General features: G+C 37.8%; 1 protein-coding gene and 1 pseudogene across 1 annotated transcript in view; both read right to left on the bottom strand.

Annotated features, from left to right (window-relative positions):
- Positions 1-26,574, bottom strand: part of BMPR2 (bone morphogenetic protein receptor, type II (serine/threonine kinase)) — a 199,066-nt gene that overhangs the window by 149,420 nt on the left and 23,072 nt on the right. The window lies entirely within an intron of this gene.
- Positions 15,689-16,132, bottom strand: LOC102859424 (annotated as a pseudogene).

Genomic DNA, 26,574 nt, shown 5'->3' with positions numbered 1-26,574 from the left:
AAAAGGTCCTCAAATTAATCACAGTCTGTTTTTCTCATTCATGACTGTGACTGTTAATTTTATGTGTCAAGTTGGCTATGCTAATAAGGTGTCTAGTTGTTTGTTCAAGCATTTATTTAAAATTACCTTGAGGTATTTATGATTGACATTTATTATCAGCTGACTTTACAGATTATTCTCTATATTATAGGTAGGTCTCATCCAAGAAATTGAAAGCTTAAGAGCAAAGAGGTTTCAAGAGCAAAGAGATAAGAATTCAGTCACAGGACTGTAATATAGATAATCTTCCAAGGTTTTGAGCCTGCCTGGATGACTGATTTTAGGCTCTAAGCTGCTGTAGCTCTCAGCTGCTACCTGACCCATGGATTTTAGACTTGTCAGATCCCACAAACACTTAAGTCAGTATTTCTCTCTCTACATATCCCCCCTACCATCTCCAACACCACTTCTATACTCCTTGTATGTCTTCTTGTGTGTGCGCATGCTCTCTCTCTCTCTCCCTTCCCTTCCTTCCCCCTCTCTCCCCCGACACCTTCTCTTTTTCTCCCTTAGGAAAAACTCAGCATAACTATTCCAGCATTTTACTCTTTAACTACCAGTGATTATTTTACAGACTGTCTCCCAATTTGAGGTGTTTGCATTTTCTCCTGCTTAGATTGAAACTGTGCATTTCTAACCAGAATGCCATAGATGTGTTAGTGTCCTCAGTGTATCATATCAGGAGATCTATTAAATGCCGATATGTCACTAAAAATAGTGCTGATAATCCTTTTACTCGGTCATTAAGGATTCCTCTGTAATTAACAAATATTTTATGGAAGAAAATCTATGAGCCATGCAAAGAATCTATTTTTCAACATGTTGTCTACTAATTTTAGCATTGATTGATTTGGTTCCTGTCTACAATCATTACTGTAGTGACTGCCTGAGAGTAGTGTCCTATTTCCACTGTTATTTCTATATTTATTAACTGGAATTCTACTGTAAAGAAGAGTTGTCCCTTTGTTTGTGCAAATATAGAATCTTAGATGTACACTTCTGAGTTTTTTGGGGGTTTTTGGTTGGTTTTTTTAGCATTTCCTTATTTTTGGTACAAATTTTCCAAACTGATTTTATTTTTCCCTTCCTAAAACGTATTGCGATGAGAAAGTCTGCTGTTAGGGACCTCTCCAGGGTACTGAAGAACAATGGTGTCACTCTGGAGACTAAGGTGCATCTAATACAGGCTATGGTCTTTGCAATCACTTGTTATGCATGAGAGAGTTGGACAATGACTAAGGAGGATAGAAGGAGAATTGATGCCTTTGAGCTGTGCTGCTGGAGAAGAGTATTGAATGTACCCTGGACTGCCAAGAAAACAAACAGATTCATCCTGGAGAGGGTTAAACCAGGCTACTCCTTGGAGGCAAGGATTCTGGGGCTTCTTCTGACATACTTTGAACATGTTGTAAGGAGGGAGAGGTCCTTGGAAAGGGACATCATGCTTGGGAGGGTGGAGGGATGGCGCAAAAGGGAAAGACCCTCTATGAGGTAGATTGATTCAGTGACTGGGGTAATCGGGATGGGTGTGTAGGAGGCAGTAAGATTGGCACAGGATAGAGCAGGGTTAAGGGCTGTTGTACACAGGGTCACTATGAGTCACAAGCAACTCAATGGCGCTTAACAATAACAACAACAACAATCCTTGGAATGTCAACATCAAGAAAACAAAGGTCCGTAACACTGGCCAATAGGCAACATCATGATAGATGGAGAAAGGACTGAAACTGTTGATGGTTTCATCTTACTTGGATCCAGAATGAACACCTTTGGTGCCAGCAGTAAGGAGAATGGGAGATATATCACTTTAGGCAAGTCACTATCAGGGATCTCTCCAAATTACTGAAGAACAATGATGTCAATCTGAAGACTAAGGTGCACCTGATTCAGGCCATGGTCTTTTCAATCACTTGTCATACATCTGAGAGCTGGACAATTAATAAGAAAGATGTATGAAAAATTGATGCCTCTGAGCTATGGTGCTGGAGAAAAGTAGTCTCTCCCATGGACTGTCAAAAGAACAAATATGTCTTGGAAAATGTACAGACAGAATGCTTCTTTGATACAGAATGGTGAAGTTCATCTCTTGTATTTTGGATATGTTGCTAGTACAAGATATTCCTTGGAAGGGGATTTCATGTTTGGAAAGGTGGAAGGTCAACGAAAGAGAGGAAGACCCTCAATGAGACAGACTGATGCAGTGACTTCAACAATACGCTCAAGTGTATCAGAGATGATGAGGATGACACAAGATAGGACAGGTTTTAAATCTTGTTCACAGGGTCTCTATGAGTTGTACTTGATTCAATGGCATAGAATCAAGTATTTTTCAAAAAAATTTATTGGAGAAAACTATTCAGAAGCCAAGCTCTGGGCCCTAGTGCACTTGCTGCTACTGTGGTGCCCTTACTTCCAGATCATCCTGACTAAGAGTTAGGTATCTCACTCTCTTTATCCATTATGTGCTGACTTATTTGTTCAATCCAAACTATACATTTAAATTATAACAACCTCAGGAGAGTAACCCACAGTCCTATAAGAAAGAAATTGACTAACTAGAATGCAATATATGTGTATCACTCTTTGTCTTGTTAGTCTTGTGTTATTCCAAAAGTTACTTTATTTCCTCACCCTTCCGTATGATTTTATTTATCATTATCAGGCTAATTTAAGAACAGGAGTAGTGAGATATATCTTTGGTTGACAAATGAGAAAAGGAAGAAAACTCAATACCTCCTTAACACGGCGGTGGGGGTGGGGAGGGAACCAAACAAAACAAACCCACTCATACTGTTCTTGACACTAATGAATCACTTCCAGACATTCTAATCTCCATCACCCGTGTCCTAAAATGATAATATAATGCAAACAGAAGAAAAGATAGATAAAAATAAGAAACACTGATACACTATTGTTTGATGCTTTAGTCTGTATTCCAAGATAGTTCATGTGGAATGTGAAATAAAAACATTTCTAGTTTTCCTGTTTCCTAGTGAGTCCTACGCCCTATTTCCTGTTTCTTCGTAACTCAAAGATTGAAGACTGACTGTAGTACCTGGAAATGATTCTTAATAATTAATACTAATACTTAAGAGAAACTAAAATTTTATTTATTCAGAAAGCAGTAACATATGGCTTAAAAGCATGAAAAATATGCATCAGGAAGGTATCTTTTCTCCATACCTATTCAATCTGTATGCAGAACAAATCACTCAAGAAACAAGACTATATAAAGAATGTGGCATCAGGATTGGAGAAAGAGTTATCAACAATCTACATAATACAGATGACACAATATTGCTTGCTGAAAGTGGGGATGACTTGAAATGCTTGCTGCAAAGAGGATCAAAGAATATAATCTTCAATATGGGTTACAACTCAACATCAAGAAAACAAAAATCCTCACGACCAGGCCACTAGACAACATCAGGATAGACAGGGAAGAGACAGAAATTGTCAATTTCATTTTCCTTTGATCTACTATCAATTCCCCATGGAGCACCATCATCCAGGAAATCAAAAAGATATACTGTATTAGGAAAGTCTGCTATCAGGGACCTCTCCAAAGTGCTAAAGAGCAATGATGTCAGTTTGTACACTAAGGTGTACCTGATCCAAACCATTATCTTCTCAATTACTTACAGCGCCGGAGAACACTGCATGGTTTTAAATTAAGAAGGATGTGCACCAGGGTTGTATTCTCTCTCCATATCTATTCAATTTATATGCCGAACAAATTATTTGAGAAGCTGAACTCTATGAAGGGGACTGTGGCCTCAGGATTGGAAAGAGACTCCTCAATAACCTGTGTTATGCAAATAACATGCTGCTTGCTAAAAGTGATGAGGACTTGAAGTACTTTGCAGAAGATTAAGGAAAGCAGTCTTCAATATGGATTCCATCTCAATGTCAAGAAAACAAAAATTCTTAAAAAAAAGAAAAGAAAACAAAGATTCTTACCACTGGATCAATAGGCAACATGATGATGGATGGAGAACAGACTGAAACTGTCAACAGCTTCACCCTACTTAGACCCACAATTAAGACCTTTGGTGCCAGCAGTCAGAAAATAAGGAGATGCAGTGCACTGGGACACTCTGCAGTCAAGGACTTCTCCAAATTACTGAGGAGTAAAGATGTCTGTTTGAGGACTAAGGTGCACGTGATACGGGCCATAGTCTTTCCAATCACTTGCTATGCATCTGAGAACTGGACAGTGAATAGGATGGCAGAAAAATTGATGCCTTTGAACTGTGGTGTTGGAGAAGAGCATTGAATGAATATCCTATGGACAGCCAAAAGAAAAACAATTATGTTTTGGAGAGGGTTCAGCCAGAGGGCTCTTTGGAGGAAAGAATGATGAGGCTTTGCCTCTCATACTTTGGGCATATTGCTATTAGAGGTTATTCATTTGAGAGGGACATGACGCTTATAAGGGTAGATGGTCGGCAAAGACTCTCAACCAGGTGGACTGACATGGTAACTGCCACCAATGGGCAGGAAATGTATCAGGAAGTATGAAGATGATACAGAACAGGACTCAAAACTGTTGTCCATAGAACTGCTATGAGTCGTACTCAACAGCACCTAAAAACAACCAACAATTGAAAGTTGGATAATGAATAAGGATTACAGAAGAAGAATTGATGTCTCTGAGTTATAATGTTGGAGAGAAGTGCTGAATATCCCATGCACTGAACAAAAGACAAACAAAATAAAGATTAACAGTTCATACTCCCCAATCAAACTATGGAAGCAAGAGTGACAATCTGTTTCCATTAAGATTTACAGCCGTGGAAACCAAATGGGGCAATTTTACTCTGTCTTTTAAAGTCACTAGTAGTTGGAATTTACTAAAGAACAGTAGATTTGGGGTGGGGCCTTGTTCTGACAGAGATAAGCAGCAATCATAGACACAGGGTTCTGTGAGAAACTGTGCATAAACAATTACTTTTGCTACCTAAAACTACAACATCAAAAGCACTCACAGAAGCCATTTTATATAAGACAACAATCCACAAATATTTAGACATCAAAACTAGTCATTATGCACATCCTAAATATGACTGCAAGCAGAGCTATACAATTTATTTTTCTGCCAATCCTTTTTGTTCTATTTATGAAATGCTGAGTTGAAAGAAACTCTTCAATTCAAAACTGCTAGTTCACAACTCCAAAACATATATTTTATGAAAAATACAACTTGAGTGCAATATTACCAATAATACTGAACTAGACAGATCACACCAACATTTACAATAACCACTCAGGTATCTCAGAAGGCTGGAATAAATAAATATAAGTATGCAGAACGACACCACAAGTATACTAACTCTGGCTTCAATCACTACTAATATCGGATGATTACATCATCAATACAGCTTTCGATTTCTTAAATCATTTATACCTTCCCCACACAGTAAGCTAGGCATGGTAGCAGTAAAGGGAAATATTCAAATTATCAAGTCATAGCCTCTGTGTGACTAACTTAACTTGAAGTAATACTATGACACAAAAATCTGTCACAATCTCTAGTAAAGACAGTGCGGGTTTTCAAAATCCGCTCAAGTCTATTCCACCTCATACTGACCCTCTATCTTGTTACTGAGGCTGTAAGCCTTAAAGAAAGGAGACTACCTATCTTTCTTCACTCTTCTCATCTTTGTTAAATATCAAACTGCCAGCATTTCAGTTAGCAGCCCAATACAGAGCACCAGAGTCTCCTTCATATAAATAAGTAGTTCTCAAGCAATGCTCAACTTTGTATGGTTTTGCCACAAAATCAATTAAGCTATAATAGATCAGTCAGTTGTACCTAGAGAACTCATCACTTAATGTCGCTGCATTGCAACTGACTCATAGCTGATGCTCTAGCAAATTTTCCAAGGCTGTAAATAGCATCTGAGGAGACTGCTCATCTTTCTTCCAAGTAGCAGCTGGAAGACTGAAACTGGCAAAATGATGTCACCTTTGGGTTAGCAGCAAAATTCACTGAAGATCTGCTAAAAATATTCCACACTCAGTGAAATTCTATTCTTTTCTTCCCAGTTCCGCCCCCAACAACAACAAAACAAAAACCAAAAACAAAACAAAACAAAAAAAAAAACCCCAACAACAACCCAGCAACAAAATTCCAAGACTACTGTTTTGTTTGGTTCTTAAATTCCCTTTAAATAGCTTATTGTCACTGTGCACCAGCAAGTCAGAACCTACCCGTAGCTGACCCTCCAGTATATCTTCAGAGGCAAAGGAAGGAGATTGCCCATCATTCTCCCACAAAGCAGCTAGAAGATTCAAACTGCATACCTCTGGGATTACAGTGCAGCTTCTTCCACTAGGCTATGAGAGCTCCCTATATATAATATATATTATAAAAAATATTTATAAATAGCTTATTATTGTGCAAATGATTAATCAAATATAATCCACCTTCTTCATTCACTGGTATCCACTGGATATCTTCTAACAAAAACCTACAAGATCAGCAAGGATCCTAAAAAAAAAAAAGTCTCTCCTCAGGCACACTGTATAAGGAAAACTAGCAATTTTCATGAGAAAGGGATGTTTGAATTCCCAAAGTGCCACATATTTGTTCAAATCACAAGCACAGAAAGAGGGCAATGCAAAAATACCTGGCCATAGTCATATTTAGAAAGCCCATTTGCTTACAGTATGAGAGCTAAAATGAGGAGGCACAATACTGCCTTGTTAGACCTCAGCTGGGAATGTCCAAGTCAGGCAATTCATGGTTTTCACCACTGTATAGGAGTCATGAACAACAGCAAAAGTACTAGAATATTTACTTGGGGATTACAAATAAATTGTAGCAACCATGCAAATTTGCAAATACTGATCTGTGAATAAAAAGAACTGAATAAAAAAAAAGAACTGAATCCAGCAAAAACACAAAATTTTAGCTCTGAAATTATTTCAAAAGCTGCTTTGAAAGAAATAGCAAAAAACAAGGCCCCAGCAATAGATGGTATACCAACTGACGTATTTCATTTAACAGATGATGCCCTGGATGTGCTTACCAAGTTGTGCCAGGAAATCTGGAGAATGACCACTTGGCCAACTAACTGGAAGAGATCTTTAATTGTTCCCATTCCAAAGATGGGTGACGAAACAGAGTGTAGAAACTATAAAATAGTATCATTGATTTCACATGCAAGCAAGATTTTACTGAAGATTATCCAAAACGACTGGAACAGCACATCAGCAGAGAACTGCCAGAAGTCCAGGCTGGGTTTAGAAAGGGTCGTGGTACTAGGGATATTGTAGCTGATGTTAGATGGATCTTGGCTGAAAGCAGAGAATACCAGAAGAATGTCTATCTGTGTTTCATTGATTATGCAAAGGCATTTGACCGTTTGGATCATAACAAACTGTGGTTGACTCTGAGAAAAATGGGAATCCCAGAACACTTGATGGTGCTAATGAGAAACCTATACTTGGACCAAAAGGCTGTCATCAGATTGGGAAGGATGTACACCAGAGATGTGTCCTATCTCCATACCTTTTCAACCTGTCGCAGAGCAGATCATCTGGGAGGCTGGCATCTCTGAAGAGAAGTGTGGTGTTAGGATCGGTAGAAGATCTATCAACAATCTGTATTATACAGATGACACAACCCTGCTAGCTGACACTGAGGAGGACTTGAAACACTTGCTGCAGAGTCAAGCACTGCAGCCTTTGCTATGGATTGAGGCTCAATATCAAGAAGACAAAGATTCTCACCTCTGGACCAATTGGCAGCATAAGGATGGATGGTGAAGAGATTGAGATTGTTCACAGCTTTAGTTTGTTTGGCTTCACAGCCAACACTCTTGGCACCAGCAGCCAGGAAATTAAAAGACATATTGTGATGGGGAAAGTCGGCTGTTAGGGATCTCTCCAAAGTACTGGAGAGCAATGGTGTCACTCTGGAGATGAAGGTGTGCCTGATACAGGCCATGGTCTTTGCAATCACTTCTTATGCAACAAAGAGTTGGACAATGACTAGGGAGGGCAGAAGGAGAATTGATGCCTTTGAGTTGTGGTGCTGGAGAAGAGTATTGAGTGTACCATGGACTGCTAAGAAAACAAACAGATTCATCCTGGAGAGGGTTAAACCAGGCTGCTCCTTGGTGGCAAGGATTCTGAGGCTTCATCTGACCTGACATACTTTGGACATGTTGTAACGAGGGACCGGTCTTTGGAGAGGGACATCACGTTTGGAAGGGTGGAGGGGCAGCACAGGAGGGGAAGACCCTCTATGAGGGTGGATTGATTCAGTGACTGGGGTAATCGGGACAAGTATGTCGGAGACAGTGTGATTGGCAAAGGATAGAGCAGGGTTTAGGTCTGTTATACAGAGAATCACTATGAGTCCCAAGCGATTCTACAGCACATTACAACAATAAGTTTGTTTATTAGATTTTTAAATATATTTCTAGAAACAGTAACATACTTGGCAAAAGAAATTAAAGTACCACAGAAATTTGAAAAGTTGAAAGTAAAAGCCCTTACAATTCCACCCTTGTGTGTGTGTGTGTGTGTGGATATACATAAATAACTATAAGTAGTAGGCTTAAAAAATAGTTTAAATAATAAAAACATAAAATCAACAGTCTGAACAAGTAAGATAACCTGTCATAATCTAACTTTCTTAAAATACACCAAATATTTATTACTTTACTAATAAAAATTATACAAGAAAGAAATATGCAAGTCTTTTATCAGGATTGTTTCTCATTTTAAAAAACATGGAATGGTCACTTACAGAATGCTATTGTACAAAAGCTAGAGAATTTTTGAATAAAACTTCAATTACTTTTTTATTTTATTATATTGTGTGTGTGTCAGTGACTGGGGTGATCGAGATGGGTGTGTTAAGAGGCAGTGCGACTGGCACAGGATAGAGCAAGGTTTAGGGCTGTTGTACATAGGGTCGCTATGAGTTGCAAGCGACTCGATGACACATAACACCACCACCACCATCAAATCAGATCTGACTGGTACAGGAGGAGATTGCCCCTCCTTCTCCAGCAGACCATTTGATGGATTTGAACCACGTATCTCTGGGACTGCAGTACAGATTCTTGCCACTAGGCCACCAGAGTTTCCTAAAAAAACCCCTTCATTTATGTCTTAAAATTCTGCTTAATCTGTATTAGAACCTACACTGATTTCAGTAGCAGAGCCCTGATTCCATTTTTATTCTTGACATAGGTTTAAATGACATCTGAGTTCTGACCTGTCAATCATCTATGTGGCTTTTCCTTCAACTGAAAGGAAATTATAATTGCCAGGCAAACCTATGGAGAGACAGTTTATCTTAGAGTTTGCGTGCAGAACCAGAGAACTTGTCTTGGTGTGTACTTAACGATTTCTATGCTCAAAGATTATGTAACCATGAATCTCAAAATTCATCCCTGTAAACTTTTTTAATCTGAAATTGTATCTGGATCCTAATCATGGTCTTTTCCCCAGCTCTGTACTATTGCCTATGACAGCTATGGATTATAACTGGAACAAATTATGATCTGGTGATGATTATCTCTAAAACATGTAAAAGAAAGCCAGGATGCAGCCTGCTCCATGTTGATAATTTCCCACATTCTGGACTAATATATCTCGTTTGTCTTTATCTGTTTACATCTTGATAAAGGAGTCTCTGTATAGATTGTATTTAAATCTGGGATGCCTTCTTCCCCCTAAAACAAACTCATTTGCTATAATAAATATGTAAATTATTTGTTTTTAAAAGACAATGAAAAATTCCACTCTACTTCCTACCTTCACCCTATCACCTTTCCCAACGAGGTTTGTATTAGAGTTTAAAATCAAAAGTACTTGGCATGTGGGAGACTGATGTCTAAAACAGGGCTCTAACTACATTCCAATTCTTTACATAGACTCAGATGCCATTTAAGTTCTTTCTGACCAGTAAACTTGCCACAGGGTTTTGTCCTTAGGCAGCATGCAGTTGAAAGCAGATGGCAGCCTCTAGAGGAGCACGTTATATTGGTGTGTACTCTTGAATAGACTCATCATTGATCCTTCAGTGGGTTTGTAGAGGCTGTAAACTGCATGGGAGAAAGAGTGCCCATCTTTCTCCCCAAAGAAGTGAGTAGATTTTAATTGTATGCCTATAGATTGGCAACGTAACTCCTTACCCTCTAGGCCACTAGAGTTTCATTCAAAGGAGCTGAGGAAAAGGCAACGTGCCCTCAAGTCATGCATGGAGAAATGACAACTTACCCTGGCATCCCTATGATGGCTTCCGTTAGTTATAGGTTCAGCTACCATATAGCCAGGTAATAAGAACCCCAGAACCAATCCTGTTTTGTTTTTTTAATTTGAAATTGTGTATTTTTTTCAATGTCTTTTATCCTACTTGCCACAGTGTTTCGAACCTCATCAACAGAAGCTATAGCCATTATTCAGTGGAATACCTTTTGGTCCTACGTTGATGGTTTGCACTCTTCAGAATTATATGTCTTTGTCCTGCCTATGTCTTAACAAAAGGGTCTCTGAAGAATATGTTTGACTCTGGGGGTTCTTTTGGGGGTTTTTTTATACAGTCTAGGTCTCAGAGAAGACTGAGGTCTTAACCTCTGGATGTCTGGCTATAATCCAACATTAGCTTAAGGAAGTTCTTCTAATTTACAGCTTTCCCCTAAAAGAAAGGATGAACAGGCAAAACTGTGCCAGTAAGAGAGCTCTCCGCAGAAAGTAGCATGTTCATTTTAAACAACCACTGTGATTTCCAACACTTTATTGTATCTCAGTAAAAAACAATCCAAAAATGGAAATGTAGATTTTTTTAAATCATTCCACAGTAAAATTAAATTGTATATATATTTGTTAAGAGGCTGGATTGATTTAAAAATTCATTATTTAAGCATTCACCTAAAACACAGTGAAATTTTGTGTTTTATTTTTGAGGTTTTTTTAAAAAAAAACTAGATTAATAATGCTGAGACTCCATATTAGTTTTGTTTTTTTCATTTTTTAAAAATTTTAATGAACATTTACAGAGATTTTGGAATTCCATTCATTCATTGTTGTACTTTTGCACTTTTCTCCCTGCCCAGCCCTCCCCTCTGCCCCACCCCAGTTTGCTCCGCTCTTCGAAAAATAAAATTCTTTCTTTGATATACAATCCCCCCGCACCCCTCCCACCACCCCTAGTACACTCCACTATGCAACCTTGTCAACTCTTGTGATAACCATAATACCCTATCATACATTGCTTTTATTCTTTCCCTCATCTGTTTCAATGCAGTATACACAATTTATCCAGTTTTTCTCAGTCTTACCCCAACCCTGATATCAGTCCTATTTTACAGCAGTGGCACCATGCAGTATTTGTCCTTGTGTGACTGAGATATTTCACTCAGTATAATGTCCTCCAGGCTCACCCATTTTGAATAATATTGCATGAGTTCCTTGTTTTTCAATGCAGCGTAGTATTCCATTGTGTGAATATACCACAGCTTCCCTAACCATTCGTTTGTTGATGGGCTCCCTACTTGTTTTCGTATGTCCTCAGTTTGGTATTTCCTTCACAAATTTTTTATCCTATATTTGCTAAGGATTAACATATTAATGTTCCTTTTTGTTTTAAAAATAAAAACTAAAAAATAATGCTCATTTATATAAACTTTAGGATGTTATATAATGAATTATCATCCTATTGGCTTAAACCAAAGATAAGACTGCCTAATATATACTGAAGATTAAGAATCCATATAAAGGCAAGACAGTTAACATGCAAAGTAAACAGCTTTTCTGAAAGAACTCTATAAATTTTACTACCGAAATAAAACCATTTGTATGTATCTAATCTCTTTTCAGAATATTTTTCTTTTAGCATGCTTCAACCACATTCTTAGAACTATGTAGTTGTTTGTACTGGCTACCAGAAAAAAAAAAAATACAAAACTGCTGCAGTATAAAACATCTACAACTAAAAAAACACTAACTCTTAAATGTTCCTTGCAGGTATTGCCACCACATGCTAGCCAGCTTTAGGATCATATAATAGAGGAGATGCGATGTGAAGTAATGTCTACAATCTAATTTGCTCCCCCCCCACGCACCCCAACTACTGCTGAGTTGAGCCGGCATGAAAACAAAAGACATTTGCATACTCATAGTTTGAGTGACATCTAACTGAAAGAAAACTGCCACCCTTTGCTTGGCTTAGATAATATGAATGCTATAAAATGTTCATTTCAGCATGTACTCTTTTATACAATTTAATTTTCTTTTTGCTATTTACATATTTTATTTTTAGTTAATAGTATTTTTTTAGTTAAATGCATTTTTAAACTTACTAGTTTAAGCAACTTTGTCTAAATCAAGCAAAACTCAGGAAAGTTTGAGATTCATTAACAGAATAGACTGTAGAAGAATTAATTAACTAATTTAAATAAGAAAAATCTTACACTGATTTACATAAATAAAAGAACACAAATACTAAAAAAAAGTTTCTAATCAACAGTAAAGTTTAAAATTAAGCGAACTCCTATTGTTAAGGGTTAAGATTTTTAAACTATGTACCATTTAACTAATTTATTTTAGAATATAGGCACAAATATCATTTGTAATGAATATCACCAAAGGACTAAAAACCTAAAATTCTCATTGGCTGCAGTATAACAAAGTTTTAAGTCCATTAACTATGAAAAGAAAGGAATGTGTGCTGTTAATATTCTACTAAATATGTAAAGACCACTTCCTTTGTCAGGACTCTAAAAAGAACTTCATTTTTAGTCAGGCATAATTAAATCTTTGTATCATTCAATATGAATCAAACTGTGTAGTCAAAGAATACTGCATTAAACATTCACTAAACCCACTGTAGTTGAAGAATTACACTACAGCTACATTATTCTATGAACCCGTCTAAGTTGAAAGACACCATATATAATGAAGCAGAAAAGCAACTGGCTCAGCAATAAGTGAAAAACACACAAGGAAATTTGACCCCCCTAATTGTATTGAAAATAGCACAAGAAAGTCGACCTGATCACAAAATACTGAGGTTCTTCCTTCCTTGCTCTTGGAATAACTACTGTTAAGACTATTCTTGATTGTTTCGTAGTTGTAGTGAATAACTTTTTAACATTAACATCAATTATGCCAGTAAGTGATACTACCATATAGTCAATTCTGTAATACACAAATACACAGGATCTAATATATCCTACCATAGGTCTACAAGCCGCTATCTGAAACTCTGGAAAACAAATTTTAAATTATGAACACTTGAAGATTTTAGAAAATTATCTCATACATATGATATACATTACACAGTATTCCCAGAAGCATCCATTATTAAAATAATTGGAATTTTAGAAGAAATTTGCATTTTTACAATAAAATCTATAAACAATTTGATACAGTAGAACTCTATACAAATAAAGACACCCGAGGGAACCAGAGGTATTGATTTATAAATGAAGATAATAACAGTGTGAAAAGAAGGAATAAGAAGTGTAGTTACAGAATCTCGAACTATAGAAATCAAAGAGATTTCATGATAAAATGAACTGGTTTAGACTTGAAAAGAAAACAGTAAGTTATAAGAAAAGTAATAAACTGGTTCATCAAAATTTAAAAGGGATTGATCATATAATTAATTAATTCTATTCATCAACTGTAACTAATATTACAAAACAAAAATGGATGATTAAGTGAATTATTTTATGCTTTATTTAATTGTGTTTATTACAATAAACATGACAAAACAAAAATGGATGATTGAATGAAAAACTAATATGATAAACTTTCACTCAAATAAAAAATAAAACAAATTAAAAACTATATACAGCCTAATTTAAATTCAGCTGTTTTGCCACCTCCACCAAACAAGTATGCAACAAATAAAAAAAAAGTTCAGTATTGAGTTTTAAATTTCCAAAGAGGTGTTAAAATAACTACCATTTGACTAGTTTTTTCACATATGCAATTAATCAATATAAAATCTCAGGTAATAGAGGCTTAACAGAGCCAAATGAACACTACACACACATATGAATATGAACCTAAAAAAACAGGTGTTCTCACTGATGTCACAGATATATGAAATCAGAACCTGTTAAAATAAGAATCTGAGTCCACACTGACATAAACAAATAACTAAATGGAAGACATTAATTTTCGTAGAATGACAATTTTAAAATGTAGGAGTATGAATTCTAGAAAATCCATCATTTCTTAAGAATCCTCAATGAATGCTGAACTTAGTCTAATGAAAAACTGGATATTCTCATATTCTCCAATATTCCTGTCACAATTTCCTTATTACAAAGGGGTGGGAGAATAGCTGGCAGATAATAACTATGTTTATCAACCTTCTTTATGTCAGAGGCATTCCTTATCAAATGTCGTTGACAAATATTTTTTTCCCTCAGTCTGACAGGTTCTCTTTTGGAGAAATGTTTTTATCAGTTGTCCAAAGACAGGTATTTCTTTCTGGGTTCTCGCAATTCTTTTTTTTTTCCCCACGAAAAATCTAAACAATTTTTATTCTCATTGGTACAACAGGACAAGTCAAAAGCTGGAGCCTCAGAGGTAAAACAGAGGTAAGTGGGAAACAGTGTCTCATGAGTTTTCACATGCCATTTCACTACATTTAACATCCCACAGAGGGGCAAAGACCAAAGACTGCTCCTTCCATCAGCGTGGAGTTTTGATTCTCTGAAAATGTGTAATCTGAAAAGAACTCCTAAGAAAAAAAATGAGAAAGCAACAACAATCCCTAGTAACGTTCTATAGACAGAATTTTGTATTTAGCCGATAAAAGACAGCTGTGGGGAAGAAGACTGCTAGAAACTCAAGTCAAACTGAAGCAAAGGCTGCAGTCTTTGCTGCTCTCATGAAACTCCTACAGTAGTGTTTTCTAGTATTTGTCAAAACAGAGATTTCGATTAATTCAGCAGGTTTTATCAACCCAATTTACCCTCCCTCTCCCCTTTTCCTTGCCTCCCCCCACAGCCAAGAAAGAAAAGGAAGCACAGTTTTGTCCAGCACCACTTGGGAAAAATGGGGGCTGGAACAAGCCACCTGATACACCAGCCTGGGAGGGAGTGCAAGAGAGATAACAAGATAGTCTGGTCTGGTCTTAACAAATAGAAACTAGGAGCAAGATCATCTGGCAGTTACGTTTTAAGCAGCAGGTGCACATTTCATAAATCTCTTAGATGAATAAGATAAATAAGAGAATGAAATCTGAGCTTTAAAAACAGTAATATTTACTTAAAACAGAAAAAAGATGACTTTCTAAATCAAAGTCTGCTGCCCTAGTAGGAATGTCTAACAATTACTGGAGCATTTGGTAACCATTTCTACCTACCGGCAACATGACTACAATATGTGAATTACCATATTTAATAAAAAGTTTTCAATGTAAAGGTACTGTGGAAAGCAGTGGAGGAAGGGAACACTGGCAAAGAGGCCAGTGCTTTAGGGGTAAGGCTCCAAGAAATGCAGGACCCTGGTCCCAGGTCTGAGATGGACGTCTGATCAGCTGTCCTGGCTTCAAAGGGGAAGAAAACACTTGGCAGGATTGGAGAAGAGGGCAATTCAGCTGCCCCAAAGCAAGTCTCTGGTTTTCACTCCCACATGGATGTGCTTTTCAGACTTCAGCAAGGTCTCCTCAGGACGATCTGCTTTCAGACATGTAGTAACGATAGAGGAAGCCTAGGAGAACAGCGCTGATGATGGGTAAAACCCAGTATGACCCGTGACTTTTGCAGGCATTATTTTTCGGAGTGTCCTTGTTTGGTTTTGGTTTCGTTTTAAGGTCACTCGGATGGACATCACCAATATAGTATTGCTTCAGCATTTCTCTGGCATCAGAGGAGTGGCCTACATCTTTAAAACTTTCACTTGCATCTGCACCAGTTTGTTCCAGCAGCACTTCCTCTCCACCGGGATGCTCATCAAGGAAGCGGGTGACATCGCAGACTCGCCCGTGGATCACCATCCATATTTCCTTCGAGGAATTGCGCTTCGCCACCTCCTCCAACCGGTAATAGGTGACAGAGGACTCGCCCTCTCGCCCTTTGCCATCACTGCTACTAGCGTCTGCAGTCACCATGTGTATAGAGAGAGATTCCCCTTTACCAGTACCTGGGTTTCTGCCGCTAACTTCCTTTGGCCAAATCCTGCGCCTAGCCCCGGTTCTCGCAATTCTATTGCATTGGTCTATGTATCTATTGTACCAGCATCAAGCTGTTTTGATTACGGTGACTCTGCATTAGGTTTTGAGATCAGGAATTGGAAAGTCTCCTCTCTTTTTTCTTCTTTAGCATTATTTTGCCTATCCAGGGTCTCTTTCTTTCCAAGTGAAGTTGATGACTATTTTTTCCATTTCCTTGAAAAATGATGGCAGTATCTGGACAGAGATTGCACTGTATTTGTAAATTGCTTTTGGTAATATTTCTATTTCTACAATGTTAAATCTTCCAATTCACGATATGAACATGGTGTTTTTGGTTTTGTTTTTTCATTTATGCATGCCTCTTTGGGTTTTTTATGGTAGTGTTTTGCATTTTTCTTTTTATAATAGGGTTTTTTATATTTCCTGTCCATCATTCCTAAATATTTCATCTTTTGGGTCTGAATATTTCATCTTTCAGTCTGAAATTGAACAAACATGCAATTAAGATGCATTAATGATAACTGGTGACAGGAAAGCAAAAGTTGGAAACAGTGAAGAAGGACTAGTAGTTGGAAAATATGTGCTTGGTAAAAGAAATAAGGCTGGAAATAGAATGATTGAATTTTGTATTTTCAATGATCTGATAGTTATAGAAAGGTATCAGACCTTTTGTTCATAGGGTTGCAATGAGTCGTGCTTGACTCAAAGGCAATCAACAACAATAGTGGTGTCCTTGCCTGACTTCGGCATAAGGGTTATACTTGCTTCACAGAATGAGTTCAAGAGTTCTTTTTCTATATTCTGATATAGGTAAACTATACTTTTATAAAATACACTTAATAGAAAGCTTACAAAAGAAAACCAATGATTACTAAATAGGTCCCAACTCAGATACATTAACTGAATGTTTTCTCTTCATTCTCAACCAGTGTTAGACCTTCCTCAATAACCTCTGAGTGTGCTGTCCTGAACATTTTGAATCAGTAGTTTGTGGGAATTGTTTTAAATGAAAATCATAAGTAAAAAAGATAATTTATAAAAGATATGCTTGATATGTTAAGGTATTTTACCTGAACTTTTACTGTTAAGTATTTAAAAATCAATAGTTCGCTATAATTAATTTTCAAAGATAAGCAATATATTCTAGCCAACAAAATACTGGAGTTACTTAAGATACTCATTGGCTATGTGACTTTCGTAAACTACTCAACCTCTCTGAATTCATTTCTTCACCTCTAAAATGAAGAAATTAAACAAAATTATCTATTAGATTTTTTTGTTGTTTGGATTCTCAGGGGAAAAAAATTACAATTCAAGGAGTTTAACACATAAATGATTTGGTTACACTTGTGACTATTTTTTTCTGTTCTCTAATGTTAAGTCAAACATGAGACTTTTGCCTGTCTCATCTAAAAATAAACAACTTATTTTGGTATTCTGGCTAGTAATTTTTTTATAGTATAGATAAACTGCATACAACAAAACATTTGTTATGTCACTATTTTGTATGTGTATATTTGTCATTCAATTACACTTGTAATGGACTAAACTCTGTGTCCCCCAAATACATATATATAAGTATATATTAAAAGACATATTGTGATGGGAAAGTCTGCTGTTAGGGACCTCTCTAAAGTACTCAAGAGCAACGATGTGTCTCTGGAGACTAAGGTGCGTCTGATACAGGGCATGGGTTTTGCAATCACTTGTTATGTGTCAGAGAGCTGGACAATGATCAGGGAGGATAGAAGGAGAATTGATGCTTTTGAGCTTTAGTGTTGGAGAAGAGTGTTGAGGGTACCATGGACTGTTAAGAAAACAAACAGATTCACCCTGGAGAGGGTTAAACCGGGCTGCTCCTTGAAGGCAAGGATTTTGAGGCTTCATCTGACATACTTTGGTCATGTTGTAAGGAGGGACCGGTCCTTGGAGAGGGATATCATGCTTGGGAGGGTGGAGGGCAGGCACAGGAGGGGAAGGCCCTCTGGGAGGTGGACTGATTTGGTGACTGGGGCAATTGGGATGAGCGTGTCGGAAACAATGAGAATGGCACAGGACAGAGCAGAGTTTAGAGCGGTTGTACATAGGATCGCTATGAGTCGCAAGCAACTCGACGGCACATAACAACAACAATAGCAACAACAACAACAACATTGTGAATACTATCCCCCACAGTCTGATAAACCGAACAGTTATAAAAGGATTTTATAGGTGGAATGCAACAACATTCTCTAATCCCATCACATCCCTGATTGGATGCAAGGGGAGTTCCCACAGGATGTAGTCTTTAGTAATTGTTATTTCTCTGGAGCTAAGGGAAGAAAGTAAACCTACAGAGGAGGCTCAGCACTACCATGAGTGGAGTGCATCTTTATGAACCTGGATCCCTGCAAAAGAGGCGCTTTGACACAGGCAAGCTAAAACACCTGGAGGTCTCCAGGGAATGCACAGCCTACAAACCTAAAGGAAACAAGGACTTTCCCTCATAACTGAGAGAGGGCTAGGGCCTTCCCCTGGATCTGGCACTCTGAACTTGGACTTCTCGTCTCCTAAACTGAAAGAAAATAAATTTCTGTTTGTTAAAGTTATCCACTTGCATTACCTCTGTAGTAGCAGTATTAGACAACTAAGACAATACAGTCAACATCTTTAAGAACTAAACATTTCAAGTGCAGCAATGAATGAATGGAAATCCAAAATGTCTGTAAATGTTCATTAAAATTAATAAAAAAAGAACATTTCAACAAGATAAAGGTAAATAATCCAATAGAAAAATGGGCACAGGATATGAACAGGCACTTCACCGAAGACGACATTCAGATGGCTAACAAACACATGAAGAAATGCTCAAAATCCCTAGCCCTAAGAGAGATGCAAATTAAAACAACTATGAGATATCATTTCACCCCAGTCAAAATAGCAAAATTTAACAGAACAGCAAGCAACAAATGCTGGCGAGGTTGTGGAGAAACTGGAATCCTGATTCACTGTTGGTGGGAGTGTAAAATGGTGCAACCCCTGTGGAAAGCAGTATGGCGCTTTCTCAAAAAGTTGCAAATAGAGATACCATTTGACCCAGCAATTCCACTACTGGGAATATACCCTGAAGAGACCATAGCTGACATCCAAGCAGATATATGCACACCCATGTTTATTGCAGCTTTGTTCACAATAGCAAGGAGTTGGAAACAACCTAAGTGCCCATCAACAAATGAATGGCTAGAGAAGCTGTGGTATATTTGCACAATGGAATACTATGCTGCATTGAAAAACAAGGAACTCATGCAATATTATTCAAAATGGTTGACTCTGGAGAACATTATGCTGAGTGAAGTATCCCAGTCACAAAAGGACAAATGTTGCATGATGCCACTGTTGTAGAATGGGACTGTCCTTGGGGTTGGGGAGAGACTGAGTAGGATGGGTTCAATAATGTATACTGCACTGAAACAGAGGAGGGAGAGAACCGTTTAAAAGAGAGATGTAACTGGGTATTTCTGTCATCACAGGAGACTAGAGCGAGGGCTGCATGGTGGAGGGGACCTGGGGGAGGGTTTGTAAAACAATGAAAGAATCTTTTCTTTTCCTTTTCCATAATTTTTGGACTCATGTACTTATAACTTGTTAGTCAGATTTGTGTCTTCTAGGTTGCAACACCCCCATGATACATCTTGAAGGATATGTACATGTACAGCCAAGCACAATCAATAAGAGTGCATCTGAATTCCAAAATCAATCTCCATAATAGTCTATGTGTTTCCTACTGCCAAAGGGGCCCTTTAGAGTAGTGAGAGAAGATCTTCACCCTGAAACCCACAGCGTCCCTTTTCAGCAGTAAGTAGCTAAGAGAATACGCCGTCCCCTTTTCCTTATGACTCATGGTGAAGTCTCTCTCAGGGAGGAGTGATAGGGAATGGCAAATGATACACTGACAAAGAAGATTAATCAGAACTGGCTTTGACAAGCACTGTGGCATTTGGACAAGAACAAACTGGGAGGAGGGTAGAGAGAATAGTGCAACAATGAATGAGTGGAAGCCCAAAATCTCTGTAAATGTTTATGAAAATTAATAAAATATAATTATAGAAAAAAAAATTTTTCCATCACCCTTACAGAAAATGTCTTAATAAAACTATAGAAGTAGATACAAGAATGCAAAATGGTAAAAAGTTTAGGAGTAAAAGTAATGATAAAACAGCTGCGCTGCCTTGGTTAGAATCCACCATATGCTGCACTGGAGAAGGAGGGGCAATCTCCTCCTGTGCCAATCAGATCTGATTTGACGGTATACAGTATATAACAACAAGAACAAAACAAAACAACCCACCCCCCCCAAAAAAGTAACAATAAAACAAAGGGCAGGAGATCAGGGTGAGTGTATGGGTATCTGAGTTTCTTTTTCTTTTTTTCATTTTTTTTGGTAGTAAAATTTTAACTTTATTTGGCCAGTGTGTCAATTCCAATATTGGGTACAAACATCTGCAGTGCTGTGGGCCTCTGCTGCATGTGTGTATTTTTTTTAATTATTATTAAATTTTATTAGTTTTAATGAACACTTACAGAGATTTGGGGTTCTCATTCATTCATTGTTGCACTGTTTTCTCTACCCTCCTCCCAAGTTCGTTCTTCTTACCCACCCCCGAATGTCTGTTTTAATTGTCCAATTGCCATAGTGCTTGTCAAAGCCAGTTCTGATTAATTTCCTTTGTCAGTGTGTCCTTTGTCACTCATGTGTGTATTTCTTGAATTGTTATCGTTTGTTTCCGTTTTTCTATTTTAAAAAAACAGGAAATTTACATTCTCATTATGTTGATAAAACAAGATAAGGATGAATGTGGATGAGAAAAATGGACATACTGACTGAAGATCATCAACAGAAGAATAAGCAGTCAAACAGAGTATGCATCAGAGTAAAAAAATGTTCATGAAAAATTATGATGAGTGTGCCAGGCTGATTAGCATAGCATTCAGACACTTGATGCATATTGTGTAGATGTCTGACCAGATAGAAGCATGGTACATTTACAGATAATTTTCTCATAATGACAATCATTTCCATTTTCCTTAAAATATTTCAAATTTTAAATTTATTAGAAACAAATTTGTATATAAAATATGTTAAAAAGATTTCTTCCTAATAGAAAAAAAATACAAGAATAAATGAATTTTGTTTTCCAGCAATTACAATTTAATGAAACCTGACTGACTAAAACGGAAAAATAGTTTGGTGAGCAGTGTAGGTAGTGAGTGGTCTGATAAGCTACATAAGCCATCATTTAAAAATGGAAATAATTACTGCACCTTCAACTTTGCGGTCTTCTTATGACTGAAAATTAGAGGAAAGTGATACAATTAAAATAAAAATTTTCAAAAGAAAATACAAGGTTTACACAGAGGTAAAACTGACAAATTTTACCCCGGCAGAAAACCTGAAAATGCAGCCAGTGTTAAAATAACAAATGTCTAAGTGTATGTCTTCCTCACTCTGATTCCTTCATTTCCCTCTAACATCCCCAAGCATGCTTCTGTAGGAACACTGAAGTATGGGAAATTCAAGAAATAAGCTTTTCCTGTTCTATTTACTTGATTCTGTTTCATCTTACCTATTAACCTTAAATTTAATGTTAAATCTTCAAATACACCAAAATAGTAATAGTACATTCTGACTATTTTGTTCTCATTCAGTTAAAACTGAACAAAAATAAGCCAGGTACACTTCTAACCCAAAGGTGATGGCTTTCTGATAGTTTAAGTCATCATCTGCTCTTTGAGACAAAGATGGGCAATTTCCTCCTGTGAGATTTACAGCCTTAGAAAACCCAATGAAGTGTCAGTTATGAGCCAGTCCTGACTTGACAGTAATAAAGAGGAGTGGAAGAGGAGAGCTAAATAAGGTTAACTTTTAAGCACAGCACAGTAATGACTGCAATAATTTCAGAGGAGGGACAGGGAGGGAGAAGAAAGTTTTCAACAGAAGGAATGTTGGAAAACTACTCACTATTATACTAAAATTAGAGGGTAAATGGTTCATTTTTTTCTCTAAAAATATAAAATTTCATTAAACCAAATAAGTAGGAAAAAATATCTGTACTACTTCAGCTAGTATAGTCTAGTGGTGGCTTAAAGGTGAAGAGTTTTGCTGCTAACTCAAAAACACATGGTTTGAATCTACCAGCTGCTCCCAGGGAGAATGATGTGCAGTCTCCTCCCATGAGATCTAAAGCCTCTGTAAATGTGGTGGAGGGTCAACTACAAGGTGATTCCAACTCTGTGGTACACAATAAAAACAATATGATGAATATAAAATTTAAGAATTCAAATTCAGGAAAGACACTGAATACAATAATCAAATGATCTGAAATCACTAGAGAGGGAAGGAAGACATAGAGAGATAAAGAAGGATTAATGGAAATCAGAATTAAAGAGAAGTGGAGAAAAGTGAGATACACTATGGGTATAGTGATTCATATTCTTTTTTAAATGTGTCAGTTAAAGAAAAAAGACCACAGTAATTCCTCCCTCTATACTCAATACAGGAGGCCTGGCTGCACAAAGAGTGGTTAAGAGCTTGGCTACTAAACAAAGGGTCTGAAGTGAAAATTCCCAGGCCCTCTGAAGAGAAAGACCTGGCAAGGCTGTCCATTCTTATAAAGATTTACAACCTTGGGAACCCTGTAGCGAAGTTCTACTCTGTCTACTGGCACTGTTGAGACTAAATATAGCAAGAGAGGTAGTTTTAGGTTTTCTAGGGTAACTCAATGTGGTAGAATTAGGGCATAACATTTCAACTAACAGATGGCAGTGTGAATTTACCAACTTCTCTTCAGGAGAAAAATAGGTAGTCTCCTCCCATAAAGATTCCCCCCCCCCGCCCAATTAGTTTATTTACAAAATTCAAATACAAATTTGAACAAAGTCTTTCCATTTCTCTGACACCCCCCCCCACACTCATCAAATTTCCCCTTGCACATCCACATCCCTCTTTTTCCAGACTCCCCCACCCCTCCTGGATCCTTATACTCATTCTACAATAACAGTTTTACACAATATTTATCCTTATAGGACTGAGTTAGTTCACTCAGCATAATGCTCTCCAGTCCCTCCCAAGTTAGGTAATAATTTACAAAGTTATTTCTCCTGCGTGCTGCATAGTATTCCACTGTGTGAAATGTACCAAGACCTCAGAAACCTAATGGAGGGTTTTACTACTCAGAACAGACTCAAGAGCAGTGGGTTTTAATTCTGGTTTTGGATTGTGTGTGTTTGGAGATTTCTGTTGTTGTTAAGTGCTTTTGTTTTGTGTTGGGTTTAGTGTGTTGTGTTTTGCTGGGGTTTTTTTCCCTTTCTTGTTGTGTACCATCAAATCAGATCTGACCAGCACAGGAGGATATTGGCCCTCCTTCTCCAGCAGTGCATCTGGTAGATTTGAACTGCACACCTTTGGGATTGTTAAATGCTTTTGTGACAGCTCCATCTTGGGTGATCAAGAGGACAAATCCTTGTCAGATCCTACACCACCACCCTCACTCTCTGCTTAATCCCACTGTTGTATTTAAGTCATTTTTGCAGTTACTACATCAATCCAGCTTGTGGAGGATCTTTCTCTTCTCCTGATCCTCAACTTTTCAAACTATGATGTCTTTCTCGAGGGACTGGACTCTGCTGATCACTAACACACGCAAAGTCATTAGAGTCACACCATCCTGACTTTTAAGGAATTTAATAATGCTGGTTTTCCTAGTATTTTAAATCAGATTTTATTTTCTCAATTATTTAGCTTAATGTTTTAAAAAGAAAGTTTTCTAGAGAGTGCTGGTGGCCTGGTGGTAAGAGGCTAACACTGCAAAATCCCAAAGACACACAATTCAAATTCACCAACTTCTCCACAGAATGATGGGCAAGCCCCTCCTTTGCAAGTGCCTCTGAAAACCCCCTGGAGGGTCAGCTATGGGTCGGTTCTAACTCAAAGGCATACAACAAGAATAATAATAATCTTGAAAACAGTGGGGGAGGGAACACCAAAACTTTACCATCTTGTTACCCTGGAGACCAGAAATTTCTTCTAAGACTCTAAAAAAAGATAAAATAATGGAAAAATACTTGATTTTTTTTTCACTTTCTGTACATCTACTTATTTATAAATAGGAGAAAGTAAGACAATTAAAGTAGCTTACAAAGCTTCTATAGCCTCGATGCCTGTCTATTCCACTATCTACATATTAAGGTAGTAATAAGCATTGTATGTAAACTTCTGCTTGCTGAAGTATCAGATTAGGAAAAGTAACTCTGTCAGCTTTGTGGGGTTCTCTGGCAGTTAGCCATAAAAATCTCTTTCATTTAAATTTTACTCTGATTTTTGTCTCTAGTTTTTCTACTGCCTTATAGAGTTCTTGCTCTATTATATGGAGGGAAACCATCACTAATGCTGTCATGAGTCTTTTCAATCACTTGCTATGTTGTGAGAGCTGGACAATATGTATGGATGACAGAAGAACTGATGCCTTTGAGCTACGGTGCTGGAGAAGAGTACTGAAGATTTCATAGGCTGTCTAGAGAATAAACAGGTTTATCTTGAAGAAGGTACAGCCAGAGTACTCCTTGAAAGCAAAGGTAATAAGACTTCATCTCACATACTTTGGGCATTCTGTTAGGAGGACTATTCATTGGAGAGGAACATCCTGCTTGGGAAGGTAGACAACAAAAGAGAGGAAGACCCTCAACCATGAACTAATACAGTATCTGCAGCAAAATGAGTCAGAGATTGTGAGGATGGCACAGGATAGTTCAGATCTATTGCTCTTAGGGTCTCAGTGCATAATACTCAACTCAACAGCACGTAACAACATGCTGTCAAGTAGGAACAAATTCACCATCCAAGGAGTTTTCAGAGGCTGTAAAATGCATGGGAGGAGACTGTCCATTTTTCAGAAGCTGGTGGATTTGAACCACCAGAGAGACTCTGCTTTTGAATTAGCAGTGCAACTCCCTAAGCTCAAAAAACTTCGTTGTCTTCAAGTCAGAACCAACTCATAGCTGACCCTCCAGTGGGTTTTTAGAGGCAGGAAATCACATGGCAGGTGACTTCTCATCTTTCTCCTGGGAAGTGGCTGGTGTATTCAAATCACATGACTCTGGGGTGGCAGTATAATTCCTTATCACTAGGTACCAGAGCTTCCTAGAAAGACTATAATAATAATAACAGTGCAGCTAACGTTAGGGCAGCAGTGTCTGACTTCCACTAATTCCACAAAAGTAAAGAGTCCCATAAACAACATCAACAGCACAAAGCCGATTCCTATGAGGTCAGACATGTCCCCATGTTCTCACACTCCCAGAACTTTCTTCTATCAATCCTCTCAAGACCAATCATGCCTCCCAGGGCACTGCTCTACTACTGGATCCGCTAATCTGCTGCAAGGCCACAAAGAATGCATAGACAGTATCCACAACTATTAGTGGAGTAACAGGTTACAACGCAATTTGAAAAGAGTAAAGGTAAAATTTTTCAGTCAAGACAATTTCTCAGTTGTGCTCTCAGGCTCCCGGACCCTCAGCCTCACTTCTTGGTCTGTCAAGCTCGTTTGTTGTTGTGTCATCAAGTCACCTGCGACTCATAGTGACCCTATGTACAACAGCCTTAAACCCTGCTCTATCCTGTGTCAATCTCACTATCTCTGACACACTACCGCAATTACCCCAGTCACTGAATCAGTCTATCTCATAGAGGGTCTTCCTCTCCTGCACAGTCCCTCCACCCTCCCAAGCGTAATGTCCTTCTCCAAGGACTGGTCCCTCCTTGCAGCATGTCCAAAGTATGTCAGAGAAAGCCTTAGAATTCCTTGCCTTCAAGGAGCCGCTCGGTTTAACCCTCTCCAGGATGAACCTGTTGGTTTTCTTAGCAGTCCATGGTATATTCAATATTCTTCTAAGGCGCCGTCCCTTGGTCAGTTAACCAGGGTGAAGGCCCTCTCTGGCCTTATGGGATGGCACTTTTACTTCAACACTGTAGCACGCTGGTCTCTGGTTCTTTATCACCTCTGCTGATGCTGCTGCATTTGCTTCTATTGTTGATGATCTGGGTCTCTCTGTCTATCACAGGAATCTCTGGTCCAAAAAAAATATGCTGACTTCTCTGCTTCTTTTTTTAATAGTAGCAGGATTCCTGTTTTCTGTCTCTGAACCTGTTCACTTTAAGCCTGACAGGATAGTAAAAATGAAAAATTCCCTTTACACTATGTGTACATGTTCGCACAAAAAACATGTATCATTAACATGTTATACAATCCTCCTTGGTGGGGCCACAACCAACCCACATTTGTAAAGTGCTAACCACTCATGCGGTAAAACTCAAAACTCAATGGCTAGAAAAGTCATATCGA

The sequence above is a fragment of the Elephantulus edwardii genome, unplaced genomic scaffold, assembly GCF_000299155.1.
Source record: "Elephantulus edwardii isolate Elephantulus edwardi_28Jun2011 unplaced genomic scaffold, EleEdw1.0 scaffold00075, whole genome shotgun sequence".
NCBI lineage: Eukaryota > Metazoa > Chordata > Mammalia > Macroscelidea > Macroscelididae > Elephantulus > Elephantulus edwardii.
This window is presented reverse-complemented; position numbering and strand designations above follow the sequence as displayed.